The 19,579-nt window shown below is 33.8% G+C and overlaps 1 pseudogene; it reads left to right on the top strand.

Annotated features, from left to right (window-relative positions):
* The first annotated feature begins 3,066 nt into the window (after window positions 1–3,066).
* Window positions 3,067–12,517, top strand: LOC113250108 (olfactory receptor 6C65-like; annotated as a pseudogene).
* The last annotated feature ends 7,062 nt before the right edge of the window (window positions 12,518–19,579 follow it).

Raw genomic sequence — 19,579 nt, forward strand, 5'->3', positions numbered from 1 at the left:
GTTCAATAAAGTCCTGATGCTTCAATGCATACAGGCAGAGAGAACTAGTGTACTAGCTAGTGTTTAAAACCAATTATCAGAAAACAATACACAGACATAAATGTTACTAATATAATTTACAAATAATAATAAAACATTCAATAAACTTAATTGGAAATTCTATGTACAAAACTGATTTTCACAGAATGATTTCATTGATTTTTTCCAAACTCATCTCCATAACTAATCTAAGTTTGCATATCAACCACAATTTAACAAATGCAGTTAAATTTAACACTGCAGCACTCAAATGCACAATTATAGTCAGAAGTTTCAATACACTTAGTAATTAATATAGAAGGTTAAAAAAAAAACAATAAGGATGTGGAAGAGTTGAACAATCTTATCAACCAAATTGACCTTATTGAGATTTTCAGAACATTCCATCCAACATCAACAGAATACTTACTCTTTCCAGTATTACACAAAACGTTATCATAATAGATCATAACCAGAGTGACAAAAGAGTCTCAATAAGTTTACGACATTCAAGTCATGCCTAGTATATTTACTGAACACTATGTAATTAACTTACAAATCAATTATGGAAAGATATCTGGGAAATCCACTAATATTTGGAAACTAACATATATATAATCCTTGGGTTGAAGGAAATCAAAGAAAAATTAAAATGCCATGTGAACAAAATAAACATAAAATTACAACATAACAAAATTTGTGGGATGCAGCTAAAGAAACTTAAGACTCTAAAATTAGGAAAGAAGAAAATCCTCAGATCAATGACCTCAGCTTCCACCTCAATCAGCTATCAAAATAGTACAGCAAATTTAACTCAGAGTAACCAGATGAAAGGGAATAATAAAGACCAATGTGGAAATCAGTGAAATAGAAAACAGAAAAATAAGAAAATATCAACAAAACCAAATTTGATTTCTTGAAAATATCATCAAAATTGATAAATTTTTAGCTAGATTGATGAGGAAAAATACAGAGTAGATACAAATTACCATTATCAGAGAAGACCAAGTCATATCACTGATATTCTACAGTTATTGAGCAAATAATATGGAGGTTTTTGAACAACTTTATGTCAATTAATTAAAAAACATAATGAAATGGAAAAACAACAAAATTCTGTTCAAGAAAAAAAAACCCAATAAATCCCATTCAAGAAACAAAATTGATGACAGGTCTATATCTAGTGTAGAAATTGAACTTATAATTAAGAAATATCTCACAAAGTAAATACCACATTCACCAGTGATTGCTACAAAATATTTAAGGAAGCAATACTAATAATTGTACACAACTGTCCCAGAATATATTGCAGTAGGGAATACTATCCAACTTATCCTATGAGAATAGAATTACCCGGAGAGCAAAATCAGGAAATAGATATTATTAGGAAAATATAGTAACAAATCTCACTTGTGAACAAGCTGTAAATATTTAAAATAATGGCAAATAAATCTAGAAATATATAAAAAGTTTAATTAATTTTGATCAAGTGAAGTTTTTCTTAATAGTTGCAGAACAATGTCCAATATGCATATCTAATAAAAACTCTCAGAATGCACTTGCGATGAGCACTGGGTGTTGTATGTAAGTGTTGGATCACTAAATTGTACACCTGAAACTAATATTACACTGTAAAAGAAACAAAAACAAAAAACACTCAATGAATAGATCTAATAAGTGGCAAATACCAAAGGACATCCAAAATATAGTTTAAAAAGAAGAAAAAGAAAGAAAGAAAAAAGAAAAAATAATTAAACTACAGCTAACATCTTAATTCATTCTGAAAGTCTGAACAATCTGATGCTAAGAAAAAGAATAAGGCCAGGATGGTCACTCTTGCTACATCTACTTAATATTATACAGTAGATTCTGGGGAACCTGGGTAGCTCAATCGGTTAAGCATCAGACTCTTGGTTTTGGCTCAGGTCATGATCTCAAGGTTATGAGATCAAGCCTTGCATCAGGCTCCACACTCAGCGGGGAGTCTCCCTGAGATTACCTGACTCCCTCTCCCTCTGCCCCTCCATCCCATGCTGTCTCTCTAAAATAAGTAAGTAAGTAAGTAAATCTTCAAAAAATATGTATTGTATGGTAGGTTCTAATTTATATAATGAAGTTTTAAAAAGGGAAAAAGCATTCAGACTAAAAGGAAGAAGCAAAAGATTTTATTTATGCAGACAACATAAGCACCTTTATAGAAAATCATATTGACTTCATGTTTCAGCTCCATCTTTTAGAGTTTGAAAGTCATCACTTCTGCCTTATAAAGGTCAATAACTTTACTTGAACCCATGGTAGAAGTGAAGTTGCAAATAAATGGCACACTGAAATCTAGAGACACAGGAAAATCCAGAGTCCCAGTTGATATCTAATTTCACAGAGCATAAGTCACAGGAACCATATGTAGGTAGGAACACTAATAATAGTAATTTTGGCAAATTCCTGGACACTGAGTGGTTCCTCAAGTTGAAGAACCAAGAAAGATCTTCTCTTGACTTAGGCAAGGATATGGAAGAGTAACTATTCTGAAAAAATCCCAGGATATTCTTCACATAAAGACCAACACTCCAAGGGAAAAGATTTTACCAGAAACACTTATGAAGGCCTAGGAACACAGGCTCACTAAAGACTGAGATTTAATCATAAGATTATAGAATGCTACCCCTCTGCCACAATTTACAACCATACCAACATATATCAAAGTATCTCCACCAATATACTTGATAATTTCAAAGGGGAACTTTATGATGGAGAGACCTGGAAGATACCCATTAACCAAGTTAACGAAGTTAACATCAGTAATAAGATGTAGATATCATATACTCCCTGATACAATACACTGAAAAGGGCATACCACCTCTATGGCATTCTCCACAAAATGTATAACCTTGATATAATCAGGAGAAAACAGCAGACAAACAAAATTGGGAGGCATTCTATAAAATACCTGATCAGTACTCTTCAAATACATTAAGGTCATGAAAAACAAGGAAAGACTTAGGAAATTTCACACACTGGAGAAAACTAAGGAACGTGATCTCTAATACAATGAAGATTCAGGATTTGATCCTCAGCAAGTAAAGAACATGGACAGAAAAACTGATGAGAATCCAAATAAAAACTGTCCTTCAATTATTTGTATTGTACCAAAGCTAATTTCTTAGTTTTGATAATATTCTATGGTTATATAAGACACTGCACTTAGAGGAAGCTGAGCAAAATATATAAACAAATTCTGTACTACTTTTGCAAGTTTTCTAAATATGAAATTATTGCAAAATGAAGCTCTTTTTAAAATCCTATATTTAATCCTATCTTCCTAAATGCAAGAAACCATCCTACTAGCCATGTACAACCTCATAAAATGGTACATGCTATGGCTACACCATCGCCCTCTTATTCAGATATGTCTTTTAATTCCTTATTGATGAAAAAGAATTTAAATTACGTAGACATAATAGTTACTTTATTTCTAACCAGCTCACAGATTTTAAGATCATTTTGAAGGGCACTGTTCAATAATTCTCTATCTTATAGAGTCAAGTATAGTTATATCAAGTTAGCCCCTGAGGAATATTTCTATTGTGGAGTCAACAGTGAAACTGTCTCACACATATCTTAAAGAATCAGTTTTCAGGTAGCTGAGGCAGGCTTCAAAACCACATTGTGTTAGCTACTGAACTATTCTGCCTTTTGGGGTTATAATTACTTTTAATATATACTAGCACAGAGAAGTCAGATTATAGAAAAAAATCTATAAATACTCCATTACATATACTCCTTTTTAGTTCTTCCATAAATTTAGAATAATGGTTTCTTAAGGATACAAAAATACTAATTCAAAGAGATACGTGCCCCTCAATGTTTACTGCAGCATTATCAACAATAGCCAAATTATGGAGAGAGCCAAGATGTCCACCAACTGATGAATGGATAAAGAGTGGTATAGATATACAATGGAATATTCCTCAGCCATCAAAAAGAATGAAATCTTGCCATTTCCAATGATGTGGATTGAGCTAGGAAGTATTATGCTATGCAAAATAACTCAACGAAAGACATCATATGATTTCACTCATATGTGGAATTTAAGAAACAAAACAAATAAACATGTTGAGGACAGAAAGAGAGGCAAATCAAGAAACAGACTATAGAGAACAAACTGATGGTTACCAGAGGGGTGGTGTGTGGAAGGCTGGGTTAAATGGATGATGGGGATCAAGGAGGGCACTGGTGATGAGAATTAGGCATTGTATGCAAGTGATGAATCACTAAATTTTACATCTGAAACTAATATTGTACTGTATGTTAACTAACGGAATTTAAACAAAAACTTGGATTGAATAACAGTTTCTTGAACTTTCCTAGGATTATTTCTTTACCATGACATATACAGGTAGATGATAGATGATAGATAGATGATAGATGATGATAGATGATAGATAGACAGATAGATAGATAGATAGATAGATAGATAGATAGATATAGATAGATAGATGATAGATAGATAGATAGATAGATAGATAGATAGATAGATTGATTGATAATAGATAGGTAGGCAGATAAAATTTCCTTTCACAGTGTTTGGAAAACTGTTTCCACCAGGTATTACTTTATCTGCATCTTTCAAAGCAGAGGTGTGAGAGACTAGAACCATCCTAAGGGAAAATACTTTTATAAGACCCTATATATGTTTGTGAGAGAAGCTGTTAGCATGTGCTAAGGTGTGTTGTTTGTTTACTATAGAAGAAAGAGTCAAATAGGTAAGACATACAAGTCAGAAAGAGATTTTTAAATATGTTACAGATAAATAATATCCAACATTTTTTATTTCTATATTTTTTGTTTTGATAATTACTTTTTTATCAAATATTTTGAATATAGTTGACACACAATGTTACATTAATTTCACATAACTTAGTGATGCGACAAGTTTATACATTACGCTATGTTTTCCACAAGTGTAGCTACCATCTGTCCCATTACATCGCTATTACAATATCATTAACTGCATTCCTTCTGCTGTGCTTTTTATTCCCATGACTTATTCATACCATAACTGAAAGGTTGTCTCTCCTTCTCCCCTCACCCTTTTAGCCCAGCCCTCCACCCCTCCCCCTCTGGCAACCAGCAGTTTGTTCTCCATACTTATTATAGATCCGATTCTGTTTTTTGTTCATTTATTTATTTGTTGTTTGTTGTTGTTGTTTTTAGATTTCACTTATGAGTGGAATCATATGATATTTGTCTTTCTCATTTGTCTGATTTAATTCACTTAGCATAATACCCACTAGGTCCAACCAGGTTGTCACAAATAGCAAGATTTCATTTTTTGTGGCTGAGTAATATTCCATTGTATATTATTATTTCTCTTTTTCAAGGTAGATACTGCATTTTCAGAAGAGCTTTATACTGAAATATATGAGAATACAATGAGTTAATGTAGGAATAGTAAATTAATATATAATAAATAATAGAGTTTTAAAAAATATTTAGTTTCTATATACCACAAAATCATTTTTCTCTGAGAGAAAAAGACAACAATGATTTTTTTAAGTGTGTGAATATTTTGTTTACTGGTGTCATAGCTTTCTTATTTCTTCACCTAATTTACAGCTAAAATAAAGAATACAGTAATAAAGAAGGAAAGTAATAAGAAATTACACAGAAGTAACAGAGTTTATTCTTCCTGAGTTGACAAATCACTCAGGGTGACAAGCTGTAGTTCTCATATATCATCTTGTTACCTACATGCTAAGTGTGCTAAGTGTGACTGGGAACCTGATTATTATCACAAACAATCACCCTTTCAGATCTCTACCTGCCGACTTCAATGTACTTCTCTCAGAACTTCTCATTTCTAAAAGTATAATTCAAGTCTGTCTGCCTTTCAGATTCTTTGTTACCCCTGTGACAGAGGATAGAACCATTCCCTACAATGGTTATGTGGTTCAGCCACCATAGTCACTATGCTATACATTATATTCCCAGGATGTGTTTATCTTATAACTGGGAGTTTGTACCTTTTGACCACCTTCACCCATTACCCACATTTCTATCCCCTGCCACTGGCAATCATCAATCTGCTCTCTATATCTATGAGTTTGTTTTGTTTTGTTTTGTAGTTGAGATTCCCACATATACGTGAGATCATACTGTATTTGTCTTCTTCTGTCTGACATATAACTTAGCACAATGCACTCAAGGTCCATCCATATTGTTGCAAATGGCATGATTTCTTTATTATAGCTGAGTAATATTCCATTCCATATATATATCACATTTTCTTTATCCATTCATCCATCCATGGACTCTTAGATTGCTATTATGTCTTGGTTATTATCAATAATGTTGCAATAAACATGGGAGTGCAGACATCATTTCAAGTTAATGTTTTTATGTCCTCCAGATAAATACCCAAAAGTAAAATTGCTGGATCATAGGGTAGTTCTTTTTAGTTTTCTGAAGACCCTCCATATGGTTTTCCATAGTGGCTGCACCAATTTACATTCACACCAATAGTGCACAAGTGTGCCCTTTTCTCTATATCCTCTCCAACACTTGTTATTTCTTGTATTTTTGAAAATAGCTCTTCTTTTTTTTATGTTTCATTTCTTTTATTTTTTTTATTTTTTAATTTTTTTTTATTATAGTATGTTAGTCACCATACAATACATCCCTGGTTTCTGATGTAAAGTTTGATGATTCATTAGTTACATATAACACCCAGTACACCATGCAATACGTGCCCTCCTTACTACCCATCACCAGCCTATCCCATTCCCCCACCCCCATCCCCTCTGAAGCCCTCAGTTTGTTTCTCAGAGTCCATAGTCTCTCATGCTTCATTCCCCCTTTCTTTATCCCTTTCTTCCCCTACCGATCTTCCTAGCTCTTATGTTCCATAGATGAGAGAAATCACATGATAATTGTCTTTCTCTGCTTGACTTATTTCACTTAGCATTATCTCCTTCAGTGCCGTCCATGTTGCAGCAAATGTTGAGAAATCGTTCTTTCTGATAGCTGAGTAATATTCCATTGTATATATGGACCACAACTTCTTAATCCAGTCATCTGTTGAAGGGCATCTCGGTTCCTTCCATGATTTAGCTATTGTGGACAATGCTGCTATGAACATTGGGTTGCATATGGCCGATCCCTTCCTACATTGTCGGTGGGAATGCAAGTTGGTACAGCCACTCTGGAAAACAGTGTGGAGGTTCCTTAAAAAGTTAAAAATTGAGCTACCCTATGACCCAGCCATTGCACTACTGGGTATTTACCCCAAAGATACAGACGTAGTGAAAATAGCTCTTCTAACAAATATGTGATCTCATTGCAGTTTTGATTTCCATTTTCCTGTGATTGGTACTGTTGAGCACCTTTTCATGAACCTGTTGGGTTATTCGTAGGTCTTCTTTAGAAAAATATCTATTCCGTTTGTCTTCCTGTTTTTAATTGGATTGTTTCTTTGTTTGCTATAGAGTTGTAGGTGTTCTTTATTTATTTTGGATATTAACTCCTTATCAGATATATGATTTGCAAATATTTTCTCCCATTCCACAGGTTGCCTTTTCATTTTGGTGATTGCTTCTTTTGCTGTGCAAAGCTTTTTTAATCTGATATAGTCCCATTTGTTTATTTTGCTTTTGTTGCTTATGTTTTTGGTGTCATATTCAAAAAATCATTGTCAATACCAATGTCAAGGATTTTTTCCCTATGTCTTCTTTTCCTTGTATGAATCATTCATTAAGACTTTAAGATAATGGACAAAATATTATTTCCAAATGGATTTTTTAAAGACATTCAGTTTTGTGGCTTTTTTTTTCGATGTAACTCAATTGAAAGAAAGAAGAAAGAAAGAAAAGAAAGAAAAAGAAAGAAGAAAGAAAGAAAGAAAGAAGAAAGAAAGAACGGCAAAGAGAAAGAAGGGAAGCAAAAAAATTCAAATTCAGTTGACTACCACTGAGTATATCCACTGCTTAAAGGTCAGGGTTTCCTGGCTGATATTGGTGTAAAAGGGAAGTAAAATCTCAAGATGGCCTTTTAGGTTTTATCTTGTCTTTACCATTATTGATATGAGACAGTTTACCATAATGCTCCCTTTTATGCAAAGTAACAACTAGTGTTTTAGCTTTGATTTCAGAGTAGGGCACAGACCGCATGGTCTAACATTCCCATGACACCATTAATCAAAGCCTGGACTCCATTTGCTAATGACCTAAAATTAAACTAAAATGTCCATTAATGGGTCCCACATTTTACCTATTCCATCAAAATTCAAGTATGCAAATATTTATTTTAAGAAATCTAATAATCTGCTAATTTAACAACTAAAAATGCATGGTCTTCTCCAAAGAGAACCTCAACTGTACTAAAAAAAAATACTTCATCCTGTTTGTACTGTAAAATCATCTATGTTGGGATTTTTTTCTAGGAGCATCAATGAGAATATCTTTTCTTTTAAAATAATAATCAGAAAGATAATTTAAGAAATAATCAAGAAAGAGATACTTTTTTCATCAGTATTTCCTTTTACTTCATTCAAAGTCTAATATTATAGGTAGAATTCTATATTCCTCCAATATATAATGGCTCCCAAGGAAACCCAACTAAAAAGTATTGCCAAAATTAATTACATTTGAGATGCACTATTTTTCTGTCTCCAGAGAGGTTTCTGTTAGGTTTCCCTCAAAAACAAACACTCCAGTAATGATATACACTCAAAAACACATAAAATGTGTCTTGCTTCTTTTGAAGAAATGTTTTCTGGAAAACTTATATCACTGAGCAGTATCAGAAAAATCATGAAACACATGACATTTAAATTCCAAAACAAAATATTTTTGAAAGTATGCTCATTGGATTTTCTCATCCTCACAGACTGGATATCTGATTGAGAAATGTATGGTTTGTAACAAAAGGGAATCTGAACAAAATCTTTAAATTTCAAATAATGAATGCACAAATGTGAATTAAGTTTATAAAATGTAAAAATGAAGGAACATTTTTCTATCTAAAACATTGTGCTTCTCTTATTACGCGTAATCAGAAAAATATCTAAATTTAAACTTTGACTTGGACCCATCAAGGACTATCATAAAGTGAGTATGTTTCATCTTAATTGACATTGTTAATTTATCTTTATAAATCATAGAACTCTAACAATTACTCTCTTTGAAATGTGTCATGAAAGTATCTTGTTAATTCTTGCATTATTTTCTCTTCCTATAGCTTCCTAAATTTGGCATAGCTGAGCTCATAAATGTATCACACTTGCTTAGGAAGAAGTCAGGTAGCATTTTTTCTTTTAGCCCGACCTAATCTTGTATGACCACCCATCGTCATACCTGCTGCAGGATAACCCCATGTTATTCTCATCTGCACATTCCTAACATTTCATAGTTTGATTTTGTTTTTAAATTAGACTATCGTCATAGTTTACTACATTATTGCCAATCTGGTTTCTCTCTTTCTAGCATAGAATCCCCCCCCTTATTTGTGGGGGATGTGTTCCAAGACCCCCAGTGGATTTCTGAAACTATGAATAGTACTGAACCCTATATAGACTGTTTTTTCCCATACATACATACATACCTACGATAAAGTTTAATTTATAAATTAGGCACAGTAAGTGATCAATAACAACAATAAAACAAAACAATTATAACAATGTATTGTAAAAATATGTGAGTATGGTCTCTCTCTCAAAATATCTTATTGTATTATATTCACCCTTCTTCTCTTGATGAGGTGAGATGATTAAATACTTACATGAGATGAAGTGAGGTGAAGATACCCATGTGACATAGCATTAGGCTACTACTGACCTTTTTTTTTTTTAAGATTGTATTTATTTATTTGGCAGAGAGAGAGCAGAAGCAGGGGGAGCGGTGGAGGGAGAGGGAGAAGCAGACCTCCCGCTGAGCAAGGAGCCTGATGTGGGGCTCGATCCCAGGACCCCAGGATCATGACTCGAGCTGAAGGCAGACACTTAAACGACTGAGCCACTCAGAAGTCCTACTAATGACCTTCTGATGAAGGTCAGAAGGAGGGCCTTCTGCTTCGAGACTGCAGTTGAAGGTGGGTAACTGAAACCGTGGAAAACAAAACCATGGATAAGGGAAGACTGCTGTACTGGTAGAAGCACCCCATGCTGAACTACATCGGTAAATATCTTTATTTAGTATTTATTAAGTATCTACCTCACTGGGATTCCAAAACTCTCATTACCTAAAGCTCCCGTTTTGTTGACACACACTGTCTGTTTATCTATCCAGATTGACTAGTTCAGAATAATCAATGCATGAATGCAGAGCTGAACCCATACAGCCAAAGAAATCTCTGGATTTTTGAGGGCATTTTTAATCTGGTATTCATATACATTATTCAATCATTAATTTGTTCCTTAATTCATCAAATAAAATTGAATCAGAATTTGTGTTAAGCACTGGGAATGGTGCAGTTGAAGACACGGAAGTAACCTATCTACATACACTGCTTACACGACCTTGGGCAAGTTACAGAACCACTGTGTACCTCAGGTTCCTCATCTGCAGAGTGAGTCTCTTAGATGGACCTACCAGAAGCATGCTGGGGCACAAAATAAAGCTGTTTAGATCTTTGCCATAATATTAATACTAATGATAATGACAATAATAATAATAATAAAACTTTAAGATATGTTGTATGATTATTAATTACTATTATCTCTGTTCCAATATACTTCTTTTCTTTATCACATCCTTGAAAACTACAGTTTAATAAATAAGAAAATTATCAGATTATTATTTTTGAAAGTGGAGTTTGACGAAAGCTGTCATGCAACAACTGTCTGAAATAATTATTTAATCTTGGAATAATCTGACTTCTTTTATTGTTTATATAATTGACTATATTTAAAGAGTCCAATTTAAACAGCCCTTTTATACTATGACCTTTGTTTGTTTGTTTGTTTGTTTTAATAAGGGTTGTCATTGTTTGTGCCAACTTTAGTCAAAGAGTAGCAAACGGTCAATTTTATATAAAGGCTAAAGGGAATGGATTTCAGTGAATTCCCCATAAATACAGTATTTTCTGTTTGATGTTTTACTATAAATATAAAACAAGACTTACATAGAAAAATATTGCATTCTGACTCAAAAATAAGTTTTTCAATGGCAAAATTAAAATATAGAATTTTATGGGCATTAAGTTTTCAAAAATAGTATATATTTCAATAACTTGTTTAATCTTCTCAAATGAATTACTTCCACAATGAAGTAAGCTAAGTATTTATCATTATTTCTCTTCTTTATGACTGTAAAAAGACTTTCTGTATGTTAAGGAAGTAATTAAAGTATATAGCTGGAAATTAAACATATTTAAATCTCAGTTTTTAAAAATAAAACAGATTAATGTTTCTCTACTAAACAAATTCTGATATGAGTTTGCAATTCTAATGAATAATTATTTTTTCACTTCTTGATAATGCATGCTTTATCATTCTTTGTGCAGAATAAGGGCACTACAAATATATTTGAAATTATCAAGAGCTGACTCCCACTCTTATTTTTATCTACAGAGCTACAGAATCCAGAGTTTAGTCACGCCAAATAAGACACCACTTAGAGAATTCGTTCTGGACTCACCGACGACCAGAGTTACACACTGTGACATTCCTCTTCATGGCGATCACCTACTTATTGATTGTAAGTGGAAACAAGACCATCGTCATGTTAACACTAGCAAATGTTCATTTGAAGACTCCCAGGTATTTCTTCCTCAGGAATTTCTCTTTCTTAGAAATTTCATTCACAACAGTCTGTATTCCTAGATTTCTGATCAGCATTGCCACAGGAGACACAACCATTTCTTATAATGCTTGCATGACACAAGTATTTCTTTTACTCCTTCTCGGATCAACAGAGTTTTTTCTTCTGGCGGTAATGTCCTATGATCGGTATGTGGCTATCTGCAAACCTCTACGTTACACAACTATCATGAGTAACAAAGTCTGCAACTTTGTTGCAGGTAGTTTCCTTATTATCTTTCCTCCTGTGATGACGGGCCTCCGGCTGGATTGCCGTCCAATATTATTGATCACTTTACTTGTGACTCTTCTCCTATGCTATCCATTGCTTGCACAGACATAACATTTCTAGAGCTCATGGCATTTTTGTTAGCAGTATTCACACTCATGGGAACTTTGGCCTTGGTGATACTCTCTTATACACTCATCCTTAGAACAATTCTGAAGGTCCCTTCCGCCCAGCAGAGGAAAAAGGCCTTTTCCACTTGTGCCTCTCATATGATTGTGGTTTCCATTTCTTATGGGAGTTGCATTTTCATGCACGTAAACACATCTGTGAAAGAAGGTGTGGCTTTGAGCAAAGGTGTAGCTGTACCTAATACCTCTGTTGCTCCCATGCTGAATCCCTTTATTTACACTTTACGGAATCAGCAGGTGAAACGGGCCCTTAAGGACTTCACCAAAAAACTGTTATCAAACAAGCACTAATAATTATGAACCCCGTAGCTAAAACCACAAATAAACCTTACATATATACAAATCATTGTTCTGGGTGGTAGGTACACACATGGATATGAAAGTTCCTGTCATTGCAGCACTTATTTCTAGGGAGGGGACACACACATTAAACAAGCAACATAACAGAAAAGTAAAATTCCTAGTACTTAAGTAAATGACAAATGCTGTGGGGGGAAAAAATGAAATACTTCAAGGAAAGGAGAGAAGAAACCAAATTAAATAGAGTGGTCAAGGGGTACCTGCATGGCTCAGTGGGTTAAGCAACTGACTCTTGATTTTGGCTCAAGTCATGATCTTAGGGTCATGAAATTGAGCCCTGTTTCAGGCTCCATGCAGGTGTGGAGTCTACTTAAGATTCTCTCTCCCCCTTTGCTCTTCCTCCCCACCCCACCCCTGCCCACTCGCATGCAGGCTCTCTAAATAAATAAATGAAAGAAGGAAGGAAAGAAGGTAGGAAGGAAGGAAGAAAGGAATGAATGAATGAATGAAGTGGTCAAAGATTTCAGTCATTTTAGAGCTCCTTTTTATTTCATTTTTCTTCTTTCAAACGTATTTTTCTATATTCTCTACCTTTTATCTTTTCTGTAGTTTTCCTAGGTCCATACAGTCATCGTCTCATGAATGTCAAACATAGGGAGCCCATGAGATATGGCTCTAACTAAGCATTGTTCTTCACTTTCTAAAGTAGCAAGATCTAGATAACTAATCCAAATTCTACTTGAAAAGAAATGATCAGAAATACAATGCACAGCACTCCACAGTTAATGGATGGAATGGAACCTAACTTCAGGGCTTAGAAAACCATGCTTTATGATTACTTCTAGCAATTAGCTCTGTCTCCTGCCCACTCTTATTCCCTTATGCTATTGAATCAGATATTCAAAAACTGCACAGGGGAAAAAAGCTGATAAACAGTTATCGTCTACTGTGAAAATGATTTATTTCAAGCTGTCTGGTTACTTTTCTACCAACTATGCTCCATCAGAAATATTTGTCTATGTCTTTTCGGATTGTACAGCTCCTGTTAAACAATAAACTGGAATTTCGAGAGGCTGCAGCTGATGGGAAGGGTGTTCTCCTCCCATGAGTGCTATAAACTGGGTTACTCAGAATGCCTGTTTTTACACCACATGGAGTGACCTTAATTAATCGTTTGATATATCATATATCAGAAAAGAGTTAGAGGTGGGAAATCATAAAAATCAGTCCATGAAGTTACTGAAAATCAATCCAGAGTTTGTACACACCTATTTAACAAGCCCATGAAGATCAGAGAACACATTTTTTTGGTACTCTGATGAATAAGGGGAGTTCAAAGACAATCCACTTGCCTGCGCTGTTTTCCAACAATCACTCTAAGTCTCACGTTGTTTAATTAGTAGGAACAAAAATATTGGAATTACACGAAATTCAGGACCCTGAAAACTAAAAAACAAAAAAAGTCAGTATGTGGAAAACCAAAGAAAATAAATATTATAAGGAAATTAATGAAAATAAACAGTAAAGTTGATACAAATTAAAATTACTAAAAAAAGAAACTTCTGCAATTCTAATATAAAAATTTGAGACAAATGTAAATATTTTAATATTATAATATTCCAAGTACAGAAAAAAGAGTAAAATTGTATGCTTACATGATACTAATGCATTATGCTACTACGAGCAATTATATAAAAACACTCCTATTTTTAAATTGTTAGGATATAGTATTAATTAGCAAGTATTCATAAAGCAACAGATAATCTGAATATGTATTTTAACTATGGAAGGAATTGCTGGAAAAACATACAAAGTTCTGAGTGTTGTGCTTTTAAAAATTCCCAACATTTTATTAATATCCTGTTAGGTTCATGAACCTTAGATGAATAAGCCATTCATGTAAAGTATTGTGTGTGTGTGTGTGTGTGTGTGTGTGTGTGTGTATTCACACACTGTACTTTATTAGTGTATGGCCAAGTTTACTTACCAGAGCACACAGTGGAAGGACCTGAAAACCTTAATAAATTGAATGACTAGGCTCTGTGCTTGATACATGTTTTGAGTTTTGATACCTAAAATCAGATTCTGTAATCCTCTATTTCTGTAGAAAATTGATACAGAGTATCACATAAAATGATTGAGAAGGGTTAAAAATAATTTTCTAACCTCAAGCATCAGGGTAACTATTAAAATGTTTAGAATAATAGAATTTTCCATGTAGAGGGGATTATAGATATATTCTCCTGCAGGGGTAGCAAATGCAAGAGACATGCCACTAACCGCCCTTTCCCACAGCTATAGCAAATCATTGCAAATAAGTTCTAATATTACTTATACCTCGAAGAGTGAGGATCTGACCTCAGAATCCTTCTCAACTTGCTGCCAATACCATAAGAGTTGACCTACGAGATGAGATTCATTTGTACCCCTGATAAAGTAAACTTTCTCACTTGTGAGATGAAGAAAGTGAAACCCAGAAAGGGAAGGGAATTCTCCAAGGTGACTCAGTGAATCAGAACAAATTGAGATCTACATCCCAGTTCAGTTAATTTTCCATACACTATGCTGCCTACCTGCTTGGTCCTTTCCTGGTCATGGTTCCTAAACTAATTTATGCTTTCCAAACAAAGCAAGCATGCCAAAAACTAGGAGCACATACAATATCAAACCCAGAAAGGAGAGTCATGGTATGTTTATTCCCCCAAGATGAGAAACCGCATCCCTCCCTGATCACCATAAAATGTTTTCTGACAGCCAATTCTCATCCTAAACTAATCACACACATCCTTCTTGCGTCTCAGCCTTATTCTCAATCCCCTGATATGCACTCCTTGCCAGGTATCCAGAAATGACTTTTGCTGAAAGTCTTCAGGACCCTGACACTCCTGCTTACTGTTGCTTATACCTCAAGGTTGTCCAGATAAATCCGGGGGCTGGCTGGGGGTGCACAAATGCTTTAGTGCTTCCTCCCTCTTCCCTGTAGTGCAGCTGTTTGCAGAGCTTCCCAGAGGAAAAAGCCAAAGGGCCCCCTTTTCAGAACTGTGGTGAAAACACATAACATGAGATCTACTCTCTTAAATTTTTAAGTGCACAATACAGTATTGCCAACTGTAGGCACGGTGTTATACAGCAGATGTCCTCCCCACTGCCCCTGGCAACCACCATTCCACTCTCTGTTTCTATGATTTTGACTGGTCTAGGTACCTCATTATAAGTGGAATTATACAGTATTTGTTCTTTTCTGTCTGGCTTATGAAAATTAGCATAATATCTTCAAGGATCATTGATACTGCATTTTATGTATCTAATTTCCTTCCCTTTTAATTCTGCATACTGTTACATTGTATGTGTACACCACATTTCTTTATCCATTCATCTACCAATGGACACTGAGGTTGTTACCATACTTTGGCTATTGTAAATAAGGCTGCAATAAACATATCTCTTTGAGTTTCTGATTTCAATTATTGTGGGTATACCTCCAGAAGTGGATTTGCAAGATTATATGGCAATGCTGTGTTTAGTTACATATAAAAATATATTAAAAATATGCATCCAAGGGTGGGGGGGCAGGGGCATTTACGCTCTACCACGCTGGTAAGGGTTGAAAGTATTCATCTTTTGCATGCTGAGTTTGTGTTAAAATAGCCCTTCTTATTAAAGTATGACACATAAACACCACTACTCTAGAGAAATATGTAAATATGTATGAACATTTTAAGTATGCAAAATTATGATCAGTAACTCCGTTTGTGGAAACTTAACACTCAAAAGGTAATAGGACGACAATGCTGAAATGTATATGTGTGTTCTACGCATTCTAATATTACTTATACCAGGAAAAGATTTTTCAAATCATTTATTTATTTATTTATTTATTTATTTATTTATTTATGAGAGCAGGGGAAGTGGTAGAGGGAGAGAATCTTCAAGCAGGCTCCCTGCTGACAGGGGGCTCAATCCCGTGACCCATGAGATCACAACTTGAGTGGAAACCAAGAGTCCAACACAATTGAATGAGCCACCCAGGCGCCCCCTGGGAAAATTTTAAATGCTCAGTAAAGAGGGATTTGATTCCTCATGGCATATCCATAAACTGAAACCATATTCAGCCATTAAAATTGACACTGGTAATGTTTATGCTAATATCAAGTGGTTAACGATTGCTTAAAATGAAGATTTCCTAATTAGGTATAAAATGCTTAAAATTAAACATATCACGTGAAACAACTCTTTTAAATTGAAAATATCCATGTTGTCACTTTTGTTAAATTATACTTGCCCCTACAATAATGATAAAGTCTCTAATAATCCAATTATTAACTAAATATCTGGTTTTGAAGTGCCATTATTGGTTATACAAAAGTAATTTAAATATCCTAGTTTTCATTTATGTAGTATGTTTTAACAAGAAGATACGATTTCAAAGAAGTTTTTTAAGTGTTATATTTATTCACAGTAGAATGAACTGTGCCTAATTTGCTCATTAACAAAGAATAGCTTTGGTGCACATTATATAATAAAATATGTCTTGGGTTTTACACTAACATGTTGAAAATAACATAGAAGCGTAAAGGTGAAATCTGAGTTGCTTCTAATTTTATATTTAAACTGGTTATTTATTTATTTTCATTTTCTTTTAAGTAGGCTCCACACCAAGCATGGACCCCAACACGGGGCTTAAACTCGCGACCCTGAGTTCCAGACCTGTAGTGATATCAAGAGTCAGACACTTAAATGACTGAGCCACCCAGATGCCCCTACATGTAAACTGTTTAGCTCAACTAAAAGAACTATTCTCTAAGGAAATTTTAGTTGAAATGATATATCTCAGAAGTCTACAATAATTCTAAAATTATTTTATAAGCAATGGAACTAAGTGCTTTTCCTCGATAGTCTCTACTAATTTGCCTTTCATACCATAAACTGATTCCCCACAGTGTTAAAAACGATAACAGAGGTCATAGGAATATGAACATTAGAAAATGTTGGGGTTTTTTTTTGTGAAGGTCCCTCCTCCCCCAAATACCAGGTCATCATCCTCCTGGATAATTTACTTAGACTTCTCCTGGGACACAGGTCCTATAATAAACCAATTAAATACACTCACCAAAGTTGATCTTGTGCATGATTCATCAGTACCCTGTTACTATTTTCCCAAAAGTCATTAAGAATTTATCTCAAAGGATGTTTTCCAAAGTAAAAAAAATATATCTGTAGAAAAGCACATTAAAGGTGCTAGGTTTACTTTTTTCCTCAGGAAAATAAATGGAAATGGCCCTCTGTGAAATATGAGAATAGCTTATCAAAAAATAATTCTAAGTTGTTTTTCTTTTATGAATTTATGTGAAGATTTGCTAGTAAGATGGCAGGTGGGATATATCAGGATTCCATGAGAAAATTGTTCCATTAAATATTTTGAGATGAAACATGGTTTTTATGGGAAATATACAGGTTTGTGGGAAGACAGGGAAAACAGTTATTTCTCCATGAAGCATTAGCCTACCACTTGTCTTTTGATTTAACATGATTGAGTACATTAGTTTGCATTCAATATTTCACACTGACCATCAATCTTTTGATAATATGTAAGTATTCTCAGTTTATTTATCTTTGTATGTTTCAGCTTTATATATATCTTTAAATGTTTCAGCTTATATTTTATCATTATGTACCAGTGATTAGCCTTTGGTGTGTTTCTCTCTCTCAATATATAGAAAATATTACCATATGTGTGTGTGTGTGTGTGTGTTCAATAGTTCAATAAATTAAAATGTAAAAATATTTTAAATGGTAATTTTTACCAATTAACTGAAATATGTGGAACATGACATACTTTCCTTAATATTGATACATTTATACTTTAGAAAGACTTGATGGATATTCCTGGTGTGGGTGTCCAAGATAGTTCTAAATATATATGTAAGCTGTTTGTATCTAATTTCTATATAAGAGTACTGCTGAACTTCATTAACAATATTTTGTGAACATATTTTTTGATGTTCAACTATTAACTAGATTTTTGAAGTTATTTTATTAGGAATCTTGAAATAATAAAGTGAAAATCACCAAGTTAAGTTTTTATATAAAGATACCTTTCTTTAAAATTTTAATTCCAATATAGTTAACATATAGCGCCATATTATTTCCATGTATACTATACAGTGATCCAGCCGTTCCATACATCAGCCAGTGCTCATTGTAACAAGTGCACTCCTTAATACCCATCATCTGTTTCACCCATCTTCCCTTCCACCTCCCCTCTGGTAACCATCAGATTGTTCTCTGTAGTTAACAGTCTGTTTCTTGATTTAGAAAGACACCATTTTTTTTAAAGAATCAAGAATAAAGATAGGCATCAAAAGGCTCAATTTCTACCTGGAAATAGAATGTATAATAGCTTGGAAAAATATGGGTACTACTTATATAAACTATTGTTTAATACAAATAAAAGTTCATAATGCAACATTAGAATGACTTGGTCTCTGAATTTTTACAATGAAAATGGCAAAAAAATAAACTAATAGAGTAGTATTCACAACTTCCCAAAAAGAACACTTAGAATTTTCACTAGAAAATATTAATTATGGTTGGGTTGATCACTAATTTCCATCAGCGGTAGGAATTTTATGCTCAGAAAAGATGACATAAGAAAAACATTATGTCCTCTATATTTTAGGGGGAAAAAAGTGAAGCATGAGAATAACTCATGTTCAATAAATACAGTTCCCATGTAACATTTGTAAAAATGGAGGTGCATATAAAAAAGAATCAGAGGACATTATTCAGAGGAATAAGACTGATTTTAAACACAGAGGATATGCCTGTAAGATATACAATAGAACTGGGGGAAATGAGGAATGTATTTATAGAAGGTAAAAATTTAAAGCCCCCAGGTACTTTTTGTGAAAATACAATCATTATTTTATTTTTTAATTTTTTTACAATCATTATTTTAAAAAAATAGAGGCAGATATTTAGGTTTGTCTAAATGATTTATTATTGTCTGTATTGATTTTGCCAATAAGATGTGCGAAAAATCAACCACCAGAA

Source organism: Ursus arctos, unplaced genomic scaffold (genome assembly GCF_023065955.2).
Source record: "Ursus arctos isolate Adak ecotype North America unplaced genomic scaffold, UrsArc2.0 scaffold_23, whole genome shotgun sequence".
NCBI lineage: Eukaryota > Metazoa > Chordata > Mammalia > Carnivora > Ursidae > Ursus > Ursus arctos.